Source organism: Gopherus flavomarginatus, chromosome 4 (assembly GCF_025201925.1).
Source record: "Gopherus flavomarginatus isolate rGopFla2 chromosome 4, rGopFla2.mat.asm, whole genome shotgun sequence".
NCBI classification, from domain to species: Eukaryota; Metazoa; Chordata; order Testudines; family Testudinidae; genus Gopherus; species Gopherus flavomarginatus.
In genome coordinates, this window is record NC_066620.1 from 20,584,939 (window position 1) to 20,602,899 (window position 17,961).

At 40.1% G+C, this 17,961-nt stretch overlaps 1 protein-coding gene across 5 annotated transcripts in view; it reads left to right on the plus strand.

Moving 5' to 3' along the window:
* Positions 1 to 17,961, plus strand: part of USP34 (ubiquitin specific peptidase 34) — a 318,010-nt gene that overhangs the window by 4,513 nt on the left and 295,536 nt on the right. The window lies entirely within an intron of this gene.

Genomic DNA, 17,961 nt, shown 5'->3' on the forward strand with positions numbered 1-17,961 from the left:
ATAACTAGCAAACAGATGGGCATATCATAAAATATTTACAGGCAGCTTCATGTCCTTCAGAATTTTCAGATGGTCTGCAAAATTTGTTACAAAATAAACTGAAGCATTTTAAAATTAGAAACCTATCAAACACTTGAAACTAACTTCAGGGATTTTGCTAGTATTTATAACTTAGGTACTGAAGACAGCTGATTTGGCCTTCTATCAGATACTCTTGAAGGGATATAATACGTATCTAGTAAAGCATGAGGACTAGACCTTCCTGGGGGATGTGAAAGTCCTAGTTACATTCTGTGTGCAGTGAAACCTTCTTTTAGTGAACCTTTAACACGGTGAAACTGTACTTACAATGAAGTAGAACAAAAATCCCAAATTTTTCTAGTACCCTGTAATGGTTAAGTTTTTTGTTATGGGGAAAAATATCACTAAGGCTATCTACACTGTCAATTGAGCGACAAAACTTTTGTCCTTCAGAGATGCTAACCCTTCCAACCCCCTCCACCCCCCGGAAAGACAAAGTTTCGCTGTGACAAGTGTCAGTGTGAACAGCGCATTGTCGGCAGGAACGCTCTCCTGTTAACAACGCAAATGCCGCTCATTGTGGGTGAAAATATTTTGTTGGCAAAAGTGCTGAAAATACAGAGTACTTGCTTTGCCACTGTTGTAGGCAGAATCCTGATACACCTCTCCTAGTCATCAAATTGGCCCTGTCAACACTGGTTCTCCACTCGTGAGGTACTCCCTTCTCTTGTCATTATATAATGCCTGCATCTGAAGAAGTGAGGTTGTTTTACCCACAAAAGCTTATGTCCAAATAAATCTGTTAGTTTTTAAGGTACCACCGGACTCATTGTTTTTGTTGATACAGACTAACACGGCTACTTCCAATACTAGTCATTCAATGGTTATCATTAAATTTGGAAGTTAATGATCTTACTTGTCTAGAGCCAGCCTTTGTAGTTTTGGAGAGGCCTGTAAAACATCATTTTGCGGTATCTGTTGCTGCCAAATTTAATTGTTTCCTGTCCACCATTATCATGTCTCTATGTGCAGAACCTTCCAAAAGATTGTGGGGTGGATTTGTTGGGATAACGGACTCACTTTTATATAAAAATATGTTAGCGCAACTGTGGGAGAAGTGGAGCCATGCTGCTTGTTTCTTTAAAAGTTAGCGATCAATTTACATAGCCTTGAAAACATAAGGTTAGGTATTCTTTGTAAGGGGACAGGCTTGCAATTTTTTAAAAATGAAAATAGATTCTTTATATAAATAGTCCCCTCTCCTTGGGCCTGTGACTGTGAGCTTTGAAGATCCTAGCTTGGAGTAGGTGAGAATAACCAGGAGAGAAGAAACATAAAAATAAAATGGAAAGAGAGACCCCCTCCCCCTTAATAAAACGAACATATTAAACAAAACCCATTACTTTAAAAAGCAAAAACAAAGGTGAGAGTAAAAGATAATGTCTAAATAAATTTCACATTAATATTTGTAATTGTAAAGAGCTTTGAAGATGAAAAGCACTCTATAATTGGTAAGAATTCTAGTTTAAAGAGGTTTCCAAAATTAGAAAGATGCATTAGTATTTTGTGTATGCAACTTTTAGAGTTTGCCGTTATTTGGTCTTATCTAAAATAACACTGTTTTTTCTTTTCTCCTGAAATTTGTTTGATTTATACTGCTGAAGATAGTACAAACCAGTCTATTATTAATGCTGAAGATTAGTTGTGTAAATTCAATTCTGCTCAGTTTTATTGTGTTATGAACCAAATACAAGCAGTTACTACAACCATTCTCTTGTATATAATGAGTATTATGATTTAATCTTGTGAGACTGAGTAAGTATTTCTTATAGTAGAAAATGGTATTGAGGAAATCACATTATAGCAGTGACTCTCAAACTTCTTCATATTGTGGATCTTTTTTAAGATAGAAATATTTTGATGAGCCACCATCTTTCCATATACCTGATCATGATTCTGCACAGTTTCTACAGTAACAGCCCTTCTTGGTTACATGAGTAAATAATTCAAATACGCCTCTACCTTGATATAACGCTGTCCTGGGGAGCCAAAAAATCTTTCCGCGTTATTGGTGAAACTGCGTTATATCGAACTTGCTTTGATCTGCTAGAGTGTGCAGCGCCCTCCCCACCCCCGGTTATATCGGGGTAGAGGTGTAGAATTAAGGAGACAAGATAAAATTGCTTTAATATGATTATGAATGTCCCTTTGTCCCTTTGTCACTTCTGCTAATGTTGTACTTGAGACCAAATAATTTCCTGTTTAGGAAAGTTTCCACTCAAGAAGTTTTCTTCCAACTTTTGGTGGGGTGTTTGGTTTTCACTCTGTTTAACAAGAAGTTGATTTGGTGTCTTTAAACTTGTGGGTGTTCCAAGCAGATCCTGAGACATGTGCCAGGTGTGTAGTGCTTCCATAAAAGTTCCTGACCATGCAGGTCATTACAGCATTGATTCCTGTAAGACAGTAGTGGGCAACCTTCGGCCCGTCAGGATAATCTGCTGGCTGGCGCCAGACAGTTTGTTTACATTTGCATGACCACCTGCAGCTCCCAGTGGCTGTGGTTCACCGTTCCCAGTCAATGGGAGCTGTGGGAAGCAGTGGTCAGTTTGTTGTAAACAAACTGTCTGGCGACCCGCCAGCCAATTACCCTGATGGGCTGTCCGTGGACTGCAGGTTGCCCACCGCTACTGTAGGAGCTCTGCTGCTTCAGCATCTCCCTGATGTTAGGAGTGGTTGTCTGTTTGATTTAGAGTAGGATGAGCAGGGTGGATTGATTTAATTCAAAGCGATTTAAATTAGCAAGTCGGCAACCTTAAATTAATTGCTTTTAATTGTATTTTGCACTGGGACCTTTTAGTTATTTTCCTAAAGAAAGATCTATATATACTAGCTGATAACCATTAAAACATATTATTTGCAACTACATTTAGCTTTTATGCAAAATTTGGTACTTCTTTTTACTAGCCAGGAGGCTACAATATAACTATATAAATTTATTTAAGCATCTATTTAGCTTAATTTACATTTTTCAGATTATTATTTTTTTCATCTTTTATTATGTTAGAAGATGGTGAATGATGCAGCTCTTATTTACTAAGCACTGATTAGTTTTTTACTTGAGATTTGTGTCAACCTCCTTGGATGAAAATTTGTATCAGCCATTTTGCATTTAAAACTAATAAAAGTAGTAGCATCTGTAGTTAATGAATTAAACTGATTGTTTCTAATCGCCATGCCCTTCAAGATTTTAGAAGTAGTAGAACTCATCTTCTCAGATCCCAGTTTTTGTTCATAGATTGGAAGAGAAATATAAGGTCTCCTGGTTTTTCATCTCTCATTTGGGTTCTTTACTTTGATTGAACTAGTCATTGAATTGCACTAGCTGAATAAACCGAAAAGAAAATAGGCTCTCTGCACCTGCAGAGGAGGCTGCTGCTGTAAAAGGCTCCAACTCTGGTTCCAGGTGCTTAATGAGGAATTTCCACCAGTTCAGTGGCCTGTTTTTCTTTAAAATTTGCTATCAAACATATACTGGTTAATATTTTTTTGTATTTAATGATTATAGTAAGGTGTGCCTTAATATAGGTTGTCACTTTCAAATTTAAATTTAAATGTCTAATTTTAAAATTTTAACCTGTAGAACATAATTCTAAATCTTAAGAACATAAGAATGGTCATGCTGGGTCATACCAATGGGCCATCTAGCTCAGTATTCTGTCTCTGACTGTGACCAGTGCCAGATATTTCAGAGTCAATGAACAGAACAGGTCAAGTGTTGAGTGAGCCAATCCCTATCGTTCAGTCACAGCTTCTGGCAATCAGAGATTTAGGGATACCTTGGACCATGGGGTTGTGTCCTTGACCGTCTTGGCTAATACCTATTGATGGACCTATCCTGCAGGAGCTTATCTAATTCTTTTTTTAATCCAGTTTTACTTTTGGCCTTCACAGTATCCCTGAGGATCAAATTGTACAGGTTGACTGTGCATTGTGTGAAGAAATACTTCCTTTTGATTTTTTAAACCTGCTGCTTATTAATTTCATTGGGTGACCTCTAGTTCTTGTATTATGTGAAGGGGTAATCTCCACTTCTTTAGTCAAGTTCTCCACAACATTTATGATTTTATAGACCTCTATCACAGTGGTTCTCAATCTTTCCAGACCACTGTACCCCTTTCAGGAATCTGATTGGTCTGTCATGCCCCAATTTTCACTTCACTTTAAAACTACTTGCTTTCCAAACTAGTCATAAAAATTACGAAAGTGTCACAGCACACTATTATTGAAAAACTGCTTACTTTCTCATTTTTACCATATAATTATAAAATAAATGGATTGAAATATAAATATTTTACTTACATTTCTGGGTATAGCATGTAGAGCAGTATATACAAGTCATTGTATGAAATTTTGGTTTGTACTGACTTTGCTAGTGCTTTTTTATGTAGCCTGTTATAAAACTTAAGCAAATGTCTAGATGAGTTGATGTACCCCCAGGAAGACTGGTGTACTCTCAGGGGTATACGTGCCCCTAGTTGAGAACCACTGCTCTATCACATGCCCCTTAGCTGAATCTTCTTTAAGTTGAACATCTTTACGGCTGCGTCTTCAGCCCCAGGGGCTGCAGGACTTTGGAGCTGACAGCCAGTGGGGCCCTGGCAGGGTTCCAGTGACAGGTGACAGACTCCTGAGGGGGCCCTCCTCAGGGTTCCAGTGCACGGGGGGAGGGAGACGCCTCGGGCAAGTGGCTGGGGTGTCCCATTTTCTCTTTGGGAAATATAGTCACCCTGCAGTTCCCAGCTGCTGTGAGTGAAGGGGGAATTCTACAGCCCCCAGCTACCACAGTGATGGGGGAAACCATGGAGCTGCAGCAGCAAAAGTCACAGACTGGTCCCAGGTTCTGTGAATTTTTGTTTATTGCCTGTGACCTGTCCATAACTTTTACTAAGAATAACCATGACAGAATCTTAACCTTGAGCATCTCTCCTCCAATGAAAGCTGTTCTATACCCCTAATCATTGTTGTTGCCCTTCTTTGTACTTTTCCCAATTCTAATATCTGTGTTTTGAGATGGGCTAACCAGAACTGCATGCACTATTCAAGGTGCGGGTATACCATGGATTTATATAAGTAGCATTATGATATTTTCTGGCTTATTTTCTATCCCTTTTCTGATGCTTCCTAACATTCTGTTAGCTTTTTCTACTGCTGCTGCACATTGAATGGATATTGTCACAGCACTATCCATGGTGACTCAAAAATCTTTCTTGAGTGGTAGCAGGTAAATTTAGACTCCATCATTTCGTATGTATAGTTGAGATTGTGTTTTCCAATGTGTATTAGTTTGCATTTATCAACATTAAATTTCATCTGCCATTTTGTTGCCTCGTCACCCAGTTTAGTGAAATCACTTTATAACTCTTCTGCGATAGCTTCAGATTTATCTATCTTGAGTAATTTAGTATCGACTGCAAACTTTGCCATCTCACTGTTCATCTCTTTTTCCAAATCATTAATAAATATGTTGAACAGCACCTGTCCCAGTACAGATCTTTGGAGGATCCCACTATTTACTTCTCTTTGGTGTGAAAATAGACTATTTATTTCTGCACTTTGTTTCCTATCTTTTATCTAGTTACTGATCCATGAGAAGGACCTTCCCTCTTATCCCATGATTGGTTAGTGTGCTTGAGAGCCTTTGGTGAAGGACCTTGTCAAAGGCTTTCTGAAAGTCCAAGTATACTGTATTGAGTGGATCACCCTCAAATATTTCTGATAGATTGGTGAGGCATGATTTCTCTTTACAAAAGATAATATGTTCCTCTATGAATCTGATAATTCTGTTCTTTACTATAGTTTCAACCAATTTGCCTGTTGCAGTAGAACCTCAGAATTACAAATACCTTGGGAGTGGAGGTTGTTCATAACTCAGAAATATTCATAATTCTGAATAAAACGTTATAGTTCTTTCAAAAATGTATAGCTGAACATTGACTTAATATAGCTTTGAAACTTTTCTATACAGAAGTAAAATGGTGCTTTTAACCATCTTAATTTAAATGAAAAACCGAAGAAACAGGTTTCAGAGTGGTAGCCGTGTTATTCTGTATCAGCAAAAATAATGAGGAGTCCACATAACCACAGAAACAGTTTCCTTACCTTGTCAAATCTTGTTTTTAAACTTTCCCTTTTTTTTTTAGTAATTTATGTTTAATACAGTACTGTATTGTATTTGCTTTCTTTTTGTCTCTGCTCCTGCCTGATTGTGTGCTTTTGTTCTAAATGCGTATGGCCCTTTATTATTAGGATTAGTTCTTACCCTGCGGCCATCCTTCACTGCTTTAATTTCTCCAGGTCACTTTGCAATTTGGCTGTGTCTCCCTGTGTGTTTTCAGCTAACAGTGACAGAAACAGCTCTTCCAACTGCCTGGAAGTGTTCTATGTTAGGTGGTGCACAGACCACAAGTTGGCATTGTGGGGAGGGGAGAAGTATCTGCTTCTGTGAATCTTCTTTCTTGTTTTCTTAAGTCCTTACCCCTTTCTTTCCTGCATTTTCTACACTATATATCTAGTTCCCACTTTCTCTTTTTTATTTTTCCCAGATCTGCAGCTTTTCTTGTCTGTCCTCTGTTTTCTTTTATTTTTGTGTGTATGTTTTTCCTTTGCCTTGCTTTCTCTCCTAATTTCTGTGCTCTCTCCCCATTCTTCATTCTACCCTTCTTCCCCCTGCCCCCCGCTTCCTGTTTTTTTCTGGCTGTGTTCTATTTAAAATAATTCCGTGCAGAACTGCCCTCTTTCATGGTAGCTACCGTTTCCAGTTGTTCTTAGTAGGACAAAGGACACAGGCTACTTGCTTAACTCTCCCTGAAAACATTGTGAGGCTGTGGCCATTTTGAAAGAAGTAGTTTTACCTGAGGGCAGCTATGATCTCAGTCCAGCTGAGAATCATTGGAGGTGGCACCAGTTTTGAAATTTTCTGTGGAGGAGGAGATTTTTTATGTACCAGCCTCTGCTGATATCTAAACTTCCAGTTTCAAAAACTAATGGCAAAAAAATAAACAAAACTTAATCCTATATATTTATTTTGAAAAGCTACCTGTTGCACCAGATCTCCTCAGCAGATGGTAGGAGGAGGAAACTAGTTGTATATATGGAAGGGTGAGTGGAACAGGAAGAGGGGGGAGGAAATGGTGTGTTGCATTTGTGCAAATGAGTGTGAAATATAAGGAGGAGGGAGAAGTTGGATAGTATGTGCTGTGAAATGTAGGGAGGTGCAAGAGTTGGGGGATATTTGGAGGACAGGAGCTAAGGAGAAACTGGGATCGAAAGTGCAGCTGGTTTGCACTGTGACAATGCAAAGTAGCTGTAAATGCCAGCTATCTGGCAAGTATGTTCTGCTGCTTTGTGCTGCTCCCGAGTGGCATAAAACAGCTACAAAGTATACTGGTGAATATTGCCATAAAAGTTAAAATAAAAAAAAAATACTTCAGATAATCAGATCATTTCATTGTGTGGTAATATTCTCATTGGGCTTCTTGTTTGCTATTCATGTATAACATTTTTTAATTAAAAAAAGAAAAGAAAATTCACACTCAAACTGTGTTAAGATAAAGTTAAGAGTTGAGAGTGCATATTAGTAATTTAGGGTAAAATATCTTACAGGGATGTTGCAGTTATCCCTATACCAAGTATTATATATGCAGGAATTCAGATTTAAGATTTAATTTAAAGGAAATTCAAACATGTTATGTTACTGAAATGTATAGTTAAGGCACCCAAACAATCCTAATGCTACCATATGTGGAAATGGCAGAGGTGCTTAATGACTTCTTTGTTTTGGTTTTCACCAAGAAGGTTGGTGGCGATTGGACATCTAACATAGTGAATGCCAGTGAAAATGAGGTAGGATCAGAGTCTAAAGTAGGGAAAGACAAGTCAAAAATTACTGAGACAAGTTAGATGTCTTCAGATCACCAGGGCCTGATGAAATGCATCCTAAAATACTCAAGGAGCTGACTGAGAAGATATCTGAGCCATTAGCAATTAACTTTGAAAACTCATGGAAGATGGGAGACATTCCAGAAGAGTGGAAAAGGGAAAATATAGTGCCCATCTATAAAAAAGGAAATAAGGACAACCCAGGGAATTACAGACCAGTCAGCTTAACTTTTGTACACGGAAAGATGATGGAGCAAATAAATAAGCAATCTATTTGCCAACACCTATAAGATAATAAGGTGATAAATAACAATCAACATGGATTTGTCAGGAACAAATCATGTCAAACCAACCTGATCGCTTTCTTTGACAGGGTAACAAGCTTTGTGGATAGTGGGGAAGCAGTAGATATGGTATATCTTGATTTTAGTAAGGCTTTTAATTCTGTCTTGTAGGACCTTCTCATAAACAAACTAGGGAAATACAACCTAGATGGAGCTACTATAAGGTGGGTGCATAACTAAGTGGAAACTCGTTCCCAGAGAGTAGTTTTCAGTGGTTCACAGTCATGCTGGAAGTGCATAATGAGTGGGGTCCCACAAGGATCGGTTCTGGGTCCGGTTCTGTTCAATATCTTCATCAATTATTTAGATAATGGCATAGACAGTACACTTATAAAGTTGGCAGACAATACTAATGTGGGAAGGGTTGCAAGTGCTTTGAAAGATAGGATTAAAATTCAAAATGATCTGGACAAACTGGAGAAATGATCTGAAGTAAATAGGATAAAATTCAGTAAGGAGAAATGTAAAGTACTCCACTTAGGAAGGAACAATCCGTTGCACACATACAAAATGGAAAATGACAGCCTAGAAAGACGTACTGTGGAAAGGGATCTGGGGGTCATAGTGGATCACAAGCTAAATATGAGTGAACAATGTAATGCTGTTGCAGAAAAAGCCAACATCATTCTGGGATGTATTAGCAGGAGTATTATAAGCAAGACACGAGAAGTAATTCTTCTGCTCTACTCTGCGCTGATTAGGCCTCAACTGGAGTATTGTGTCCAGTTCAGGGCACCACATTTCAGGAAAGATGTGGACAAATTGGAGAAAGTCCAGAGAAGAGCAGCAAAAATGATTAAAGATCTAGAAAACATGACCTATGAGGGAAGATTGAAAAAATTGGGTTTGTTTAGTCTGGAGAAGAGACGACTGAGAGGGGACATGGTAACAGTTTTCAAGTACATAAAAGGTTGTTACAAGGAGGAGGGAGAAAAATAATTGTTCTTAACCTCTGAGGATAGGACAAGAAGCAATGAGTTTTTAAATTGCAGCAAGGGCAGTTTAGGTTGGACATTAGCAAAAACTTCCTAACTGTCAGAGTGGTTAAGCACTGGAATAAATGGCCTATAGAAGTTGTGGAATCTGCATCATTGGGGATTTTTAAGAGCAGATTGGACAAAACACCTAGATCAGTGGTCCCCAACCTTTCTGTGTGGCAGGCGGCGGACGACTAGCTGCAAGGAGCGTGGCTGCCGGACGAGCAGCCACCGAAATGCCTCTGAGAAGCGGTAATGCCAAGAAGTGTCACCGCCGAAATGCCACCAAGAAGTATCGGCATTTTGGTGGCGACGCTTCTTGACATTGCCGCTTCTCGGGGGCATTTCGGCGGCTGCTTGTCCGGCGGCCACCAGTTCACTGCTTGGACAAGACTAATTCTGTATGCACAACACTTTATATATATGCTCTGAGACCTATGTTACTGCCTTTATGCTTTTTAATATAGCTCACAATTTTCAGTTCTCTCTATTCAGTCTGTATATAAAAAGGAAGATATAATTTTTCTTTACAGTTTTCTGTTGTGTAGGTAGGTTCTGGCCCTGCATAAATATTAATCTATCTGTATAATCTTCCATATATTAAAAATTGCTGTCATTGCAATCTAACATCTTTAAAATGGAAATGTCTCTTTAATAGCTACGTTTGTGTTTTGTTTATTTGACTATTTTGTGATGTCTACATCCTTCTAGGTTTATCATAATATTTTTAAATGAATGTTTTTAACTACAATTTGATTTTGCACTTGTGTAGTGAGTAGAGTGACCAGGTGTCTGGTTTTAGACTGGAACACCCGGTCGAAAAGGGACCCTGGCCGCTCCCGTCAGCACTGCCAATCAGGCTGTTAAAAGTCTGGTCGGCAGTGCTGTCCGGAGCGAAGGCAGGCTAGTCCCTGCCTGTCCCACTGCGCCCGGAACCGGCCAGGAGATCTGGCTCCTAGGCGGGGGCGGGGGCCACGGTTCTCCGCATGCTGCTCCCGCTCCACGCACTAGCTTTGTTCCTGGCCAATGGGAGCTGTGCGGGGGGGCGGTGCTTGTGGGTGAGAGCAGTGCATGCCATGGAGTCTCCTGCACCCTCCCCTCCGCTTAGGAGCCAGATCTGCTGGCCACTTCTGGGGCACAGCACAGAGCCAGGATAGGTAGCGCCACTGCGCTGCTGACTGGGAACCGCCCAAGATAAGCCTGCACCCCAACCCTGAGCCCCAACCCTCCCAGCCTTGAGCCCCCCAAACTCAGAGCCCCCTCCTGCACCCCAAATCCATCATCCCTGGCCCCATCACAAAGCCCACCCCCCCTCCTTCATCCCAACCCCTGCCCCAGCCCTGAGTTCCCCCCCAACCCCAGAGCTCGCTTCTGCACCCCAAACCCCTCATCCACAGGCCCACCCCAGAGCACACATATCCAGCCTAGAGCCCTCATCCCCTGCACACCACCCCTCTGCCCTGCTTCCCCATCCCAACCTGGAGTCCCCTCCTACATTCCGGAGCCTGCACCCCCCCATCCCAGAGCACTCACCCCTCCCACACACCAACCCCCTGCCTCAACCCGCAGCCCCCTCCCACATTCCGAATCCCTTGGCCCCACGCCCCATCCTGGAGCCCCCTCCTGCACCTTAAACACCTCATCCCCAGCCCCACTCCAGAGCCCGCACCCCCAGCCGGAGCCCTCACCCCTCCCACATTCCAACTACCTGCCTCAGCCTAGAGCTGCCTCCCGCACACTGCACCCCTCATTTCTGGCCCCACCCCAGAGCCCGCACTCCCCCCGATCCAGCCCAGTGAAAGTGAGTGAGGGTAGTGAAGAGCAAGCCACTGAGGGAGGGGGAATGTTGTGAGTGGGGGTGAGGCCTCAGAGAAGGGGCAGGGCTAAGGTGTTCAGTTTTGTGCCAATAGGAAGTTGGCAACCCTAGTGTTGAGTGACCTTTAGATATAAGATATCCTGTGTAAGTCTAGCATGGTGGTTGTCCTTGAGGTCTAATTACAGTGTGTTCTCTTAGCCCTCAAATTCTTGCTAAAAATGTATTTATAATCTGAGCTTCATTTGTTTACACTTGGAATTATACAGTTTCCTCTTTTAGTTGATTTACATTTCTCATCTTTTGCAATCTCCTAGTACCCTGCAGGTTTTTAAGTGTCCTTTTCTTGTCATGGAAACTCATAGTGTTTTTTTTTTTAGTACTATAGTGTATATCAGCCATTCACATTATTATGGAGAGATCTGATTGTGATGCCATTGTTAAGATTACATTTAATTTTTCACTTAAAACAAGGTAAAAATGGTGGCTTAAATAAATGTAAAAGGCATTTCCTTTGAGTCTTATGTTTATTCAGGCCCCTCTAGCTAACAATGGCATATTATTAACCCATTAAACTTTTTAGAAAGTTGAAACACATTTGAATATTCTGGGAATAGGCATCCTAGAAGAAAGTAAACTGATATCAAGCAGTTATTAACAATAATTTTTTAACTTAATTTTACCTTTGGGGCCCATTCAGCAGCTCAAGTTATTCTTAAGTAGTGTCACAGTGATGACAGAGGTGGCTTAACCCATCATCATCATCATCATCTTTCCTCTTTATTTAATTTGCATGTTACAGTTCTGTTTGAAATGAGTTAATGGTGTGAGGGAGAGCTGTGAATCTTAGAGTCCCCCTTCATCTATCCATTATGGACACAGAATACTGGATTGACTTGCAGGCTTTGGGTCTGAAACACCAGTCCTCACTCTCCTCTTTGTCACAGCTTTGTATCAATGGGATCATTTTATAGGCTGCAAAGTTCAGATGCTGCTGTACTTGTGTGCTGGTAATCTTTAGCCCTACACATGTAGGTGGTAGGGTCAGGCCTGTCATGGGTGGGAGTGGGGAAGTGCTATCTCCAAAGTACCCTCCCTGCCTGTGTTCAGCGTTTTGTTTACTTGTGTTTCACTTTACCCTACTCCTGGGGCATGTTATGAGAAGGCTATAGGCATGTTGGCATATCAGGGCTGTCAGCTATGTCTTCACGGAGTTGAAGCAACCATGGGTTAGATAGACAGGCATGCTGAAGAATTTCAAAAGCCATAATTTATATCCACATGTTTGAAACCTGGGATGCAGATCCTGGGCTCAGATTAATAGACTGTTGACTGGAACAGCCAGAGTGACTGTCATAATGCAGAAACTGGCTTAGCCCAATCTTGATAGTGTGACTGTGAGGCAGCAATACAGAAAGTCAAAGGTGGTGGTGGAGTGCACAATTAGAAGATTGGAAAGTGGACTACAACACCTTGCTACCCTGGGTGATGCAACAGTTGGATGGCTGAACAGTCTAGATGCTGACATGTGATGCATATGAAAGAAGAAATACCCTTCAGTTGCTCCCTCTGTGGGCTGACTGAGCTATAAATAGCTTAGGAGAGCTATTTCTGTGTTTCATCCCTACTCCAATGCTTTAAGATCCTACCTGGCCCCCAGCAGCCTCCAATCCCGGCACCTCCCCCTTCCTTCCCTCAGCAGCGTGCATCTTCCCCAGTAACATTTAGCACCTGCCCTTTACATTCCCTGATCTCACAGCACCACCTCCTCCAGGAGTCTTCGTGTTCCACATCCAACTCTCCTTGTATGGCCTACCGCAGTTCCTTTCTCTCCCAAATGGTCTCAGACGAGGAATGTAAGGGCACCTCTCTGGGCTGGTTCCCTAATTAACACCTTAACCCTTAGAATCATAGAATATCAGGGTTGGAAGGGACTTCAGGAGATCATCTAGTCCAACCCCGTGCTCAAAGCAGGACAAATTGCCAGACAGGGGTTTGTTTGTTTTTTTTTAACTCCAGTTCCCTAAATAACCCCCTCAAGGATTGAACTCACAACGCTGAGTTTAGCAGGCCAGTGCTCAAACCACTGAGCTATCCCTTCCCCCTTCTTTCAGAGCTCCTCTACCCTCACTCTCTTCTTCCCCTCACTCAGTTTGTCTTCAGTATGCTCAGTTCCTTCCAGTTTCTCTCTCTCCCCCTTCCCCATTCATTATCTGTTCCCATCCTCAACCTTACAAGGCAACAGCACTTTCAAGAAGATCTTATGGAATGAAAATAAAAATAAAAAACCATACACAAAAACACTACATTGTTACTGTATACTAAAAGACCACACGTATCCGTAACTACCTTTTTTAAGGGATAATTTGGAGAAAGAGGTGCTGGAAGTTAGGTGTTCCCATGAATTTCTAGCACTATCCTCTGAAGCAGCTGTTACTGGCCATCACTAGAAACTGGATTCTGGACTAGATGGACTGATGGTCTGACCTGGGATGGCAATTCCTGTGTTTAGTTTGTCCATAAGAGGTGAAATAACTTTGATTAAATCTCTTTCATCTCTTGGGATGGTGATTCCAGATATTATAAACTCTCATTCATCTGTGCACATTAAAAAATTGGTATTATTTTTTGGAACATCTTGCCAAACTTCTGTAGTACAGTTTTAATTAGAGAAGAGAAAAGGAAGGATTCTTAGTGTACACAAGTGTATAAATCTACATAAAGTTTAATACTACCTCCTTAACTCTGAATTTCTTGCACAGTAAGTTGCAATATTTTTTATAGAGGCTGACCAAAATAAACTTGTCTAGGTTGAAATAAAAGTCCAAAAGTTAATAATTTAATAGTATACCTCTCAAAGCAAACTATTGCACATGTATAGAACTATTCCTTCCATTCAACACTGTCGAATGCTTTTGTGGGCATCAAGACACTGAATTGATGTTCTGATCTGATGTTACTGGCTCCAAATCTTATTTTTATAAACCTAATTTGTTCTTTGATAATCTTTTAAAAATGTTTTGGTAAGCATCTTTTCCATTATCTTGCATTCACCCTGAGTAAGTGAAACATGTTTGTTTCAGGAGGAGGATTTCCAGTCCAGTTTAAGAACAAACTATCAAATAAAAACCAATAAACAAACCAAACCTCTGATTACCTGGAGTTAAGAGTCAGAGAAAAACGAACCTTAAGAGAATGTTGTAGTTTCCTTTAAAAATAAAAATGGAAAGCATATAAATATAAGCTAAACTCCTATTTTTCATGTCAGGTTGATTGTATACAACTAAGTTTCCAAAATTCTGAATGCATTTTGGAGGCTTTTTAAGCAGTTGTTTAAGCTGTTTAAGGGCATGTCTGCACTTAAAACGCTGTGATGGCGCAGCTGCCCCAGTGTAGCTCTGCCACTGTAGTGCTTCAATGAAGTCTCTACTATGTTAACAGGAGAGCTTCTCCTGATGGTGTAGTTAATCCACCTCAGTGAGAGGTGGTCATTATGCTGACAGGAAAAGCCCTCCTGTTGTCATAGTGCTGTGTACGCTGGAGGTTACGTTGGTATAACTGCATCGCTCAGGGGTGTGGATTTTTCACACACCTGAGCTACTTTGGTATACCAATGTATGCTTGCAGTGCGGACCTGGCCTAAGATATCTTAAATATGTAAGCATTTTGCCCTAACATGGAATATGGTAAGTGTACTGTAGTGAAGACCCTGTGTATTATGTGGCAAGCTTTACATAATGTCTGTGGCAAGGTTCTTGGATTCTGCAGCGCTCTGATGTGGTCTTAAAGAAACCAAATATCATGGGAGATTGTGTTGTAAAACGCAAATGCGGATGGGTCTCTGATGCAGCAATGTGCAATCTCTGTAAACTAAAACATAACAAAATAAACCAGTATTCTTTGAGAATCATGTTGTTATATGTTTCCATTTATGTTTAGGAGGGTGATAAGTGGGAAGAATTAGGGGACTTTTCCCTAATTTCATGGTTTATTTTTAAACAATGAACTTGAAATTGAGTCAGGTTTTTTTGGGTTTACAATCACTTTGATTTTGTAAATAATTTTGTTCCAAAGTGGCTATGTCTAAGACCCACACAAACCAGAGGGAGAACAGTTAAACTGATTTCGCGTTGTTTATAAAGTGTTGTCAAATATATAGATCAAACTGGAAAAAAAAATACTATTTTTCCCCTTTTTCATTTATGGTAATCTTAGGTGTTGCTCATACTAGGTATAAAAAAAATGATACGATTGTGATTTTTTTAAGTTGATGGTGTCTCTTCTGACACATCACATTTATAGGCACTGCAATTTCTCTGTGTGTAGTGTATTTATTTTAAAGGAAACTTCTGTATTCTCTTAATGATTGTTCTCTGAAGTGATATGTTTCCTAACCTTACCTGCAAGTTAAAAGTTTTTTGCACTGGAATTTTTAATTTTTAGAATTGTATAGTGACAGTAGTCTTTATTGGAGCTTGCAAAACTGAAGGAATTCAGGATGAGATTGGAGCCAGAAAAAATCCTTACTCCCCACACCCAGGGGGGAAGACATCTCAGATCAGTGAGTTTTATTAGGTTTTTCTTAGGGCTGTCAATTAATCGCAGTTAACTCAAGTGATTAATGCAAAACAAATTCACTAGATTAAAAAATTAGTCACGATTAATCACAGTATTAATAGCACTGTTTAATAGAATATCAATTTAAATTTATTACATATTTTCTACATTTTTCAAATATATTGATTTCAATTACAACATACAATACAAAGTGTGCAGTGCTCACTTTATATTATTTGTGATTACAAATATTTGCACTGTAAAAAAGATAAACGAGATAGTGTTTTTCTATTCACCTCATATAAGTACTGGAGTGCAATCTCTGTATCGTAAAAGTGAAATTTACAAATGTAGAATTGTTTTTTTTTTACATAATTGCACTCAAAAACAAAACAATGTAAAACTTTAGAGCCTACAAGTCTAGTCAGTCCTATTTCTTTTAAGCCAATTGCTAAGACACACAAGTTTGTTTACATTTATGGGAGATACTGCCTGATTCTTATTTACAATGTCACCTTACAGTGAAAACAGGTGTTCGCGCGGCACTGTTTTAGCTGGCTTTGCAAAGTATTTACATGCCAGATATGCTAAACATTTGTATGCCCCTTTGTGCTTCGGCCACCATTCTCGAGGACATTCTTCCATGCTGATGACGGATTCTGCTCAATAATGATCCAAATAATTGAGGACCAATGCACGTTTATTTTCATCATCTGAGTCAGATGCCACCAACCGAATGTTGATTTTCTTTTTTGGTGGTTCGGGTTCTGTATTTTCCGAATCGAAGTGTTGATCTTTTAAGACTTCTGACAGTATTTTCCCTGCCTTATGTCTCTCAGATTTTGGAAGGCTTCAAATTCTTAAACCTGCTTTGTTTTTTTCCTCCCAACTTCTGAGAGTCTGAAATGTCTATATTTGCAAATTGTTTGAAATTAGAGACCAGTGTTTCTACTGTGTAATCAGTGAATGAAATTGTTATTTTTAAAGTTATAAAGGAAGTGTTCAGAATGTCAGGATTCTATTTTATGCAGGTTAAAAAGCAATAAGAAAATTTTAGAATGATCTAGAAATCTACAGAGAAATGAGAATAGGTGGAGTTATTGTTGGCAGGAGAAAGGGATGTAACTAGTGGGTAGAATCATCTGTGACTGGATGTTGAAGAGAGTGGAGTAAGTAGAATTGAGTCCTGTTGTTGCAGTTTGCCTTGCCAGAATCTATACACTTCTGGGATGTGGCCAGGGCATCTGATATGATTTGATAGAAAACTGGCTAGCTTATCTTATTTTTAATTCTTCCCTGTGTTGAATTCACTAGTTTGTCTAGTTCTAGTAAATGCGACAAATACGGCAAATGGGTGATTAATGACTGCTAAACATTAGTGTAGGAATTTCTGACTCAGCTGGTCTAACCTTGAAGGAAATGGTCAGAAACAGAAATAACAAAAATAGATAAAATCTAAAGTAAAATGTAAACACTGTCAAGAATTGTTAAGTAGAAGGACAGGATGCGTGGTCGTCTCACAAATTTTGGACAGTGCCTCTGTATATCAGATTCTTCAAGCTCAAGTGTGCTGCTCAGTAAAATTGTTGAAGAGTACTCATTTTAAAAGTGCTGAGCGCCTGATAACTCCTGCTGAAGTTGATGAGAGATAGTTGGCACTTAACACTCTTGAAAATCAGGCCAATTATTTAGGTGCTTCATTATGTGGTTTTAAAAGCCTTACTCTAGCAACCATTTTTGAAAATCTTGCATAGAATTTTCAGTTATGCTCACAAGGATCCTCGGCCTTTTGTGTGTAAGATGTTTGCTAGCTAGGAGCACAAAAGCTTTCCAGCCATAGTATACTGTTGCACAGTTGGGTGCCTAGACACCGTAGGGATCAGGTACATTTTAATTACATGATTTATAGAGATTTTACACCCTCTGCTTGAAATACATGGCATTAGCCAAATTTTGGCTCAGGATACTAAAATAAAAGCATGGTGAGGTAATATCATTTATTGGACCAACTTCTGTTGGTGAGAGAGACAAGCTTTCAAGCTACACAAAACTCTTCCTGGGAAAGGTCTGGGAAAAGTGCGTAGGCTATGTCTGTACTACACATTCTTCTTCGAGTGATTGCTCACATCCATTCCAGTTAGGGTGTGCGTGCCGTGCGTGCACGCTCGTCGGAAACTTTTTACCCTAGCAACTCCAGTGGGCCGGCAGGTCGCCCCCTAGAGTGGCGCCGCCATGGCACCCGATATATACCCCTGCCGGCCCACCCGCTCCTCAGTTCCTTCTTACCACCGTGTCGGTCGTTGGAACTGTG